The sequence below is a fragment of the Cariama cristata genome, unplaced genomic scaffold (genome assembly GCF_000690535.1).
Source record: "Cariama cristata isolate BGI_N322 unplaced genomic scaffold, ASM69053v1 scaffold10617, whole genome shotgun sequence".
Taxonomy (NCBI): Eukaryota; Metazoa; Chordata; class Aves; order Cariamiformes; family Cariamidae; genus Cariama; species Cariama cristata.
The window spans coordinates 32879-41336 of record NW_009624942.1 but is presented as its reverse complement, the minus strand read 5'-3'; positions in this window follow the sequence as shown (position 1 = coordinate 41336).

The window sequence follows — 8458 nt, the reverse complement described above, 5'->3', positions numbered from 1 at the left end:
TTTGTGCTGGTGCCTTGATTTTTGGGTAGAGGAGCAGGATTTCTTAGGGAAGTCCATTTGTTCCCTTCTTGGGAGAAGGCTGCAGTACAGTATGTCGAAAACCAGTCTGTTGCGTACTCGTGGTAAGTTCAGGATTTCCAGGCATGTTGTTGCACATACACAGGACTTGTGATTCTTCTGGAGTATTTCCATCTCGCCGTGTATAAGTCAGGCAGCAGTCCTGCAAAGTGCCAGGAGCCTGATGACTTCCTGGTAGTGTTAGGATTACCGTGTAGGTGGAGCGTTGTTATTCTCCGTATGCATCGTAATTGATGTTTTGAGAAACACCAGTGTCAGTGCAGAACAACAGCTGTGCAGTAAACTGGTATTTGTGTCATTGTGCAAATGAGAAGGAAGGCAAGGAAGAAGGTCAGCAAGCAGACATGGGCTGTACCTGCTGTGAGGACAATTCCTTGGGCTCACCACTTGCTTTCAAGGAGGAGGGCTGTTGGAAATGAATTGTGTGAGAGGTTATAGTGAAGTACGTGTTTCAAATGAAGTGTTAGTGTGCTGGTGCTATGCTGCAAAACCTATCATTGCAGATAAGCTTTTATTTTATGGGGTTTCTCTCTGTGTCAGGTGAGACTTTTAATAAAGATACCAGAGTGGGATTTAATTTTCTTAATTTAAGAAGTATAAAAAAAGCAAAAGGGGGAAGGTAATGACCTGAAAACCTTACCATTTGATGGGAGCTTAATTTTCTCCTCCCACCGTGGTAAACAGGAGCTGGCATGTGTCCTGTAAATGAGTATTGGCTCATGAGACGCGAGACAGACAAAGCCTTATTCTTCCTGAAGAACTTTCACTGAACTTGTACTTGCTGAAGAGCTCTGAGATTAGTCCTAATCACAGTGAATCCTTGTATGCTACTGATTTGATTGATAAGTAAGCGAGATTCTGGAGGAGATACCTAGTCTTCACAGTGGTGGGAATTGTGGCCCGCATAGTGGCTTGTGCAATGAACTGAACGTAACCTGTACCGTAAAGTCCCACAGTATTAAAATAAGTGAGGTGAAATCTTAACGGCAACAATTTTTCCCTTCCAAAGTATTAATGTAGATGAACAATTGCATTTTTTTATTCTGCAAGGAATTTGCTAAATTAGATCTATAAAATAAAATTTGATAATCAGTTAATTGCTTTGTGTGCTTTGGCTTCGCTAAATCCTTTTACATTTTTAAAAAAGGTCAAAGCAAATATTCATCTGATAGTGTTCTTTTATTATTTGATACTTTAAATGAATTGAAAAATCAGTTATTTACAGTCTTTACTAGACTCCATAGTTTGGTTACGAGCATGGAAAAAATATGATTGCTTGCTTTGAGCTCACTGTAGACGAAAATTGTTAAATGTTGTCTCAAACTTGTGTTCAGATGGCCTGTAATATGCTGTGCTACTAGTAGACATACTAAATGTGAAATCACAGTTTACAGGTATTCAGCTATTCAGAGCTGGCTTTAGTGTGTCTTAAATGTGTACAGTCCAAGTATGATATTCTTGCTTTTAAATTGGGAACTTGCCTTTGGATCTGTGTGTAAAAGATAATCTTTTACTACTGCAACGCTCTCTTAAGTTTCCATCTGTTTGGCTCCTACCCAATGTTTTCAGCACAATGTTTTGGTGCTACTGAGGCAGATTATTTTTTTTTAAGTAGTACTTTCAAAATTAATTTAACACGCTTATGTGCATGCTGCTATTTCTTTAACGATGTAAGAGTACTCTCTGAAAACTGAAGAAGGTATTTTCAACTCGTTAATTGCCTAACCAGCTGACCTTTTGATTTTTTTTGCGTGGTTCACAGGAAGAAGGTCTGTGTTTGTGCTGGTGAGTTTGTACCCAGGATTCAGAGTGAAAATCAGCAACACTGTCTCAAAAATAGCAAAGTTGTGGTTTTTTGTTGTGGTTTTTTTTTTTTGTTTTGGTTTTTTGTTTTGTTTTGTTTTTTTAACCAGCCTCACTTTCTTTTTTATGGAACTCCCTGAAGTCAAAGGTGCTTCATCAGGATTTCTATTTTGATGGAGATAATAGTCTTTGTGCTTCAAAAAAAAATAGAGAAGTTGTTTTTTGTTTTGTTTTTTTTTTTTTTTTTCAACCAGCCTCACTTTCTTTTTTATGGAGCTCCCTGAAGTCAAAGGTGCTTCATCAGGATTTCTATTTTGATGGAGATAGTAGTCTTTGTGCTTCAAAGTCCTTGGGATGCTTTTGAGACTCTTGCTCTTTCATATTTGAAGACAAGTTTGGGTTGAATTTGAAATAGCTGGCAGTGTGTGGAATATGAGTTCTTGGAGTGATTGGCCTAGATGGAACAGCTTGTTTACTAATAAGTAATCCTAGTAAGTAATGTACTTATTCCCTGCTTAATTTTTAATTTGGTTTTGTTGTCATGAACGATACAATTTCTGTAGACTAATGCATGTAAGCGTTTTCAAGAACAAGGACCTAATTTGTCATATTTGGAGTTTTATTATTTGAAAAGGCCCATAATAACATTAAAAAGAATTGTAAATAATAATCAACTCTCAACGTGCATTATTAAGCATTTTAACTAGTCTGTAACTGAAATGAATAAGCTTTTAAAAATTTGTTTTGAGGATGGCATAAGTCAAAGTGAATTAGCATAACCATATTTTGTTTTCCTCTGTTGTACGTGTCTCTGGTTATATCTCACTTTGTGTAACTTTGTATTACCTAGACTTAATACGAAGTGATGAAAACTGTACTCCTGACTGTTGTAAAAATGTTATGTTATTGAACATATTCTTTTAGTATCTTAACTTTGTTATTTTACTTTATTGCTTTCTAGGCTAGTTATCACTCGTAAGTTATTAATAGATAAATATCAAGAGTGTCTCTTATAATGGCCTCATTGCACAGGATGCTTCCTTTTATTGGCATTAGCTCAGTGCATTTTGAGGGATGATTAAAATACTTGTTTTACTTAGGCAAAAACCATTAACAGGTGAGGGTTTTTTGTGTTACCTGTCTTAAGAGATCAGTGATAGAGGGGAATTTTTTCATACTGTGCAGTGTGTTTCCTCGCTTCATCGTATCCCAAAGCCTTTGGCTGCTATTACAAATACCTTAAAATGGAGGAAAGTAGTTAAATTAAGAGCATGAAACATCACTTACAGAAATTCCTGCAAAAGTTTTTAAGGAAGTCACGGTCTGTTCCATCGTGGGACTTGTAGATCGGTATTTGAAATAGGCCAGTGGATGATGGATTCAGGTAACTTCAGAACATTTTCCTTAGAATTCTGATCTTCCTCTAAAACATACAGAAGTTTTTACCTAGACAAAGGTAACATTCCTGCAGTTCAGCCTAAAGATGAAGAGCTCATGCATGGATTGATGTCCTTGTCCGTGGAGAATGATTGCGGCTTTCTGGCGAGCAGTGTGTTTGGAGTTGAGAGGCGGAATGAAATGGCTGTGAAAAATCTTAACTGCCGGCGTAGTAGTGGTCTGTGTTCATTAATTGCATCCATCTTCTGTGGTTGACTTCATCTCAGTTGTTTCTCACTTCAGCTTAAGCCAACTTTTTCTCATTGGTGTATTATTATACCAGGGGCCTTGGGGTGTTGCAGGTTTTACTGGATTCAATCTGTACTGAAAGAAAGTATGTCAAACTATATGCTTTGCTGTGTTCATTAATTGCATCCATCTTCTGTGGTTGACTTCATCTCAGTTGTTTCTCACTTCAGCTTAAGCCAACTTTTTCTCATTGGTGTATTATTATACCAGGGGCCTTGGGGTGTTGCAGGTTTTACTTTCTTTCAGTACAGATTGAATCCAGTATGTCAAACTGTATGCTTTGATGCATTTCTGTTGTACAATGTGTATTTTAATAAATGTTGGTTATACGTGGATGTTGAAAGCACCCAGGATTAATGCTGTAGCATTTAAGTAGTAGATAATGTGAAATAAAATTATAGTAGTTTGGCTTGCTGAGGTAGACTGGGAAAGAAGGGAATAGTTGGCTTACCCTGATGTAACAAGTCTTCCCGGAAAACAGCAGATCAGGTGCGTTTTGAAGACAGAATGATGACTAAGACTTAAGTGGAAGATAGGACTGCTGTTTTTGTTAGGTGATTCATCAGTGCAAATGATGATTCTTCTCTATTGTGGCCTGGTTGGAAGCTGAATTGGGTACCGGGGGAGGGATGTATTCTTTGATATGCCTCATAGTTTGATCAGGGATAGGAGAGGTCAATGCTATGGGTACTTATTTCAGGTTTTTTACTTTTGAAGAGTAACTTCTTGTGCTTAGGATTTCTCTTCCAGGTGAATACTGGCCTTTTGCAGCTGCTTTTTTCCTTCTTCTTGACCACTTTAGAGAAGGAATCTAAATTTAGGGGGCAGCATATCCTGGAGACTTCCAGTTCTCCTTTGTAGATGTAGTTAAAATGTTGCTAATAGTTTCCTATTATGCTTCTAGCAAATCAAAGTTGTGTCTTCTCTTGTTTAACAGAAGCATACAATGTCTGTTCTTGCCTCCAGAAAAATCGGTGAAGGCTCTTTGGGAAATAGAAAAGCTCACTGTGTCATTTTAAAACAATCAATCCTAGATTATATTTGGTTGTCATCAGAATTGTGCCCAAGTCATCTCTCTAGCACTTGGATTAGTGTGTTTCTGTCATGTTTTGGGTACTTAGGAAATTGTGGCTTTAAGGGGTTTGTGAAAGATGAGCAGAGACGTTGTCTCTCAGTTTAAATTATCTTTACAGTGTTCCGCCTCTACTGGAAGGTTTTCAAGGGGTTGAAAATAAAGAAGTTTGAACAACTGTCCTGGAAGATTTATGTGACTTGTTTTCAGAGGCTGTCCTGACTTAGTTGTCTCAGGGTTGGTGTTTTGTTTTAGTTTTTTTTTTTTTTTCTCCCTCCTCTTTGTTGTCCTGGATGTGTGCAAGAAGGAAAGCTTTCATTGCTGTATTCTTCCAAGGTATAAGTGGGACAGTCTGAACTCATCCCTTACCCTTGGGAGTCAGTAAATGGAGTAAATGGCCAGTAAAAGAGATGACCAACTGGATAGTAGCTGATTTACAGCAGGAAGCTGATAGTAATTGCCTCGGCAAAAGCCAAGAACACTCAATAATTAAGCTGTCCCTGGAACTTCAGGAAAGGCTGAAGATTGCTGGGGATGCTGCTTACCTTCCCTTTGTGGTGATGGAGCTAGTGTAAATAGTAGAGCTTAAAAAGAGCGGTGGGGAGCCGGGATGGGCATGACTCATGGCATCATTTTCTATTTATCAAGTGTAGTTTTATCGATTGTGTTCATTGCTTCATAGAGATGAGTAAGTAGGTAATGTATGTTTCTTAATCTTCTTAGCTAATAGAAAAAGAACCCCAAAGTCATGTCCTGTGGTAAGTTAAATCCAAAGTTCAAAATGTCCATACGCTAATAGAGCAGCAAGTAGAAGTGTAATTATAAATTAAAGAAATAATAATAAAATTATACACCAAGCTTGGGGAAAGCACATGTAAAATAAAGCTTAAGGGCATTAAGGAGCAGTGCTCATCTTGCTGTATATCTTAAGCTTTCGTGTGGATAGTACAAAGCCTATTACATGGTCTTTTTATTCATCTGAAGTTCCACTTTTTCTAGTAAGCCAGTGGTCTGTGGTTTATGCCTACTTGTGGAAATCAAGTGTTAGCTGTCAAATGAGAGATCGGGACATAGAAATGTTACCTTGCATGCCACTTTAATAGTCTTGTATAGACTTTGTGCTTGAAGATATGGAGGCTGCAACCAAACTGTAAAGGAGGTGAACTCAAGAACAGCTGCTGGTGTGAAACTAAAAGCAGAAATTAATGTAGGAAAGTTTAAGCAATCTGTTATAAATGGTGAAAACGAGATGTTGTGTGCCTCTGCAGGTTCTAGTTGTGCAGTCATGCATTTACAGTTATAGATTGGGAGAAGATGATCTGTGATTTTTATTTATAGTGGTGCTCAGGAGGCCAGGCAACCTTCAGTTTGTGATATAAATGTTGAGGAATGTTGGTAAATGGGATACCCCAGAGGAAAACAGCGGTGAGAAGGGAAGTTTGAGAGAGAAGCTGGGCTGATGAGGTATGTACCTACTTAAATTAGTACTCTGCCGCTGGAAAGATGGATGTAAGACTACAAAAATAAGTGAGACTTCCTCTTTGGATTATAATACAACCCTCCAAGAAGGAATTTTAAGGAGCTGAGGGTTTTCTGAATTCTTACATATGAGTGTCAATATACAGCACAAAATATGTTTTCAAAAATGCTTTAGCTTCTGGTGGGTTATGGCAAGAACCAAGAGGAATGGGCCACAGGGATATTTTTTCTGAAGTAGCGCTATGTCATTGACCCATGGCTCCTCTTTCCCCTGACACCCCCCACCCCAGGGAGGGAAGGCAAAAGAAAATGAAGTTGTATGTATTCTGTCACAGGTTTGATGCCTTCAGCTTTTCTCTCTAAGAACTCATAATCTTTTTATAATATTTGATTCTAAAAGTGGGCAGAAGAGTTATTAGGCTGTTTTGTGCTGCAGATTCTGCTGCAGAAAATAACTAAGTGTGCATGTAGTAAGAGCTGAAAAATGCACACATACTTGGAGATTTTTGTTTTACAATTGCCTGAAATAACAATTTAATGAAAAATAAATCCTATCTATGTAAGACAGGAGTCTGTATTCTGAAGACACTTTGAAGTTGGAGTTCTGGTGAACTGTTAGGCTGGTGGTTTTCCAGCCAGATTTCCTACACTGAGGAATTAATGTTGGAGTTCTGCAATTCCTTTTATGAATCTTTAGAAGTAATGTGGTAATTCCATTCTAGAGTAATGCCAGTCTAGAGTTACCTGGAAGGGTATTGTAGTGGTGGTTTTGTCATGTGTGTTCAGTTGCTTTAGTAACTGGAAGAAAGGCACAAATTGATTTTTATTTTTATGTACACTACAAATTGTGGTTGGTTAATGAATGCTGAATAGAATTGGTATTAATTTACAGTGGAATCTTGCCAAGGTGTAATATGGTGGAAGCAGACTTTTAAAACTGGAAAACAATTGCATGATTTTATGTTAGATTTCAATTTTATAATAAAATTAGAGGTTTTTTTTATCTCTTTAAGAGCGTCAGTCAGGTAGATGTCAGTAATCCTATGAGGAATTTCAAACTAATTAGAAGAAAACAACAGTTATACTACTTAAGTTTTTAAGTTAATGGTAGTTTACCCTGTTTTTTCATCAGAGGACATAGGAACTGTAAATAGTATCATTTTGTAGACTAGAAATTAGCTAGTAGTACTTTGAAATAGAAAATCTGTCTGAATTTTTTTTTTCTGTGAAAATTGGTTTATTGACAAATAAGAGAAAGCTTCTGAATTCTGCCTTTTGCCCTAGCAAAAAAAATTCCAGTATGGAGTAGTTCAGCTTTAGCTAATTGTATGCTTATAATGAAGCATTATGAGTATTCTCCTTTCATTCTTTGTAAAAGGTTTTTTGAAACATAGATTCTCCTATAGGAGAAAAGTGCTTTGAAAATCCAGTTGGTTTTATTCAAGGATTCTTAATCAATTTGTATCTTGTCTCAAAAACAAGTTTTCCTTGTTTCGTTTTCTTCACATCTGCAGAGAACACAGCTTAAGCCGGCTCAAACAGGAAACCAGCCACCAATATTTGCTTTTTTTAGGCACAAGGCTTTTCTGGGCTTCAGAAACTGTTGATACTAAGCTGAAATGGTGTCCCGGAAGTGCTGTCTATTTTGTTGAGGGACCACCTGGCACAACTTAGGACAGTGCCATTCATTTAAATGAAAACAATGTGTGATGCCAAGTTCTGCCAACTTAGAGGTATAATTTAGAGAACAGCTACCCTTAAGCTTGCCCCTAGCTACAGATGTGTTTATAGTGAGATGTTGCTTCGGTGTAAAGTGATCCCAAGAGCCAGCATGTGAATTACTGATGAATGCTTGTTACAGTTATGACATTGTCTTAAGACTGCTCAAGTGTTTGTTTTTGCTGTTACTTATAACTTGATTACAGAACTTGTCTTAGATCTGTGATATTTAAATTGTGAGGAACATGCCAATAAAATTTAGATTACCTTAGTAAATTTTTTTACTTTATTGAAGAGCAAACCTATGCCTTTGAAGATTTAAACCATTGTTGCATACCTTAAATACGGAGACTCTTTTACCTTTTGGAGGTAGAAAGAAAAAACAGTCAAGTGCTTAATGGAAGGCTTATACACATTTAACGTCCTTGTAGCTGTATGGAAAAAATGTCTTGCATCTTAAACAAAAGTGTGTTAACTTTGTAATACACAAAAATGCATTTAACTTTAGAATTTAATAGCTTGTATTAAAAAAACCCCAAACCTCTAACATTTTTAATAGCCTATCGTCACTATAATTTTGCAATCTCTTCAACTTTTTGCAAATGCTACTGTATTGAGATT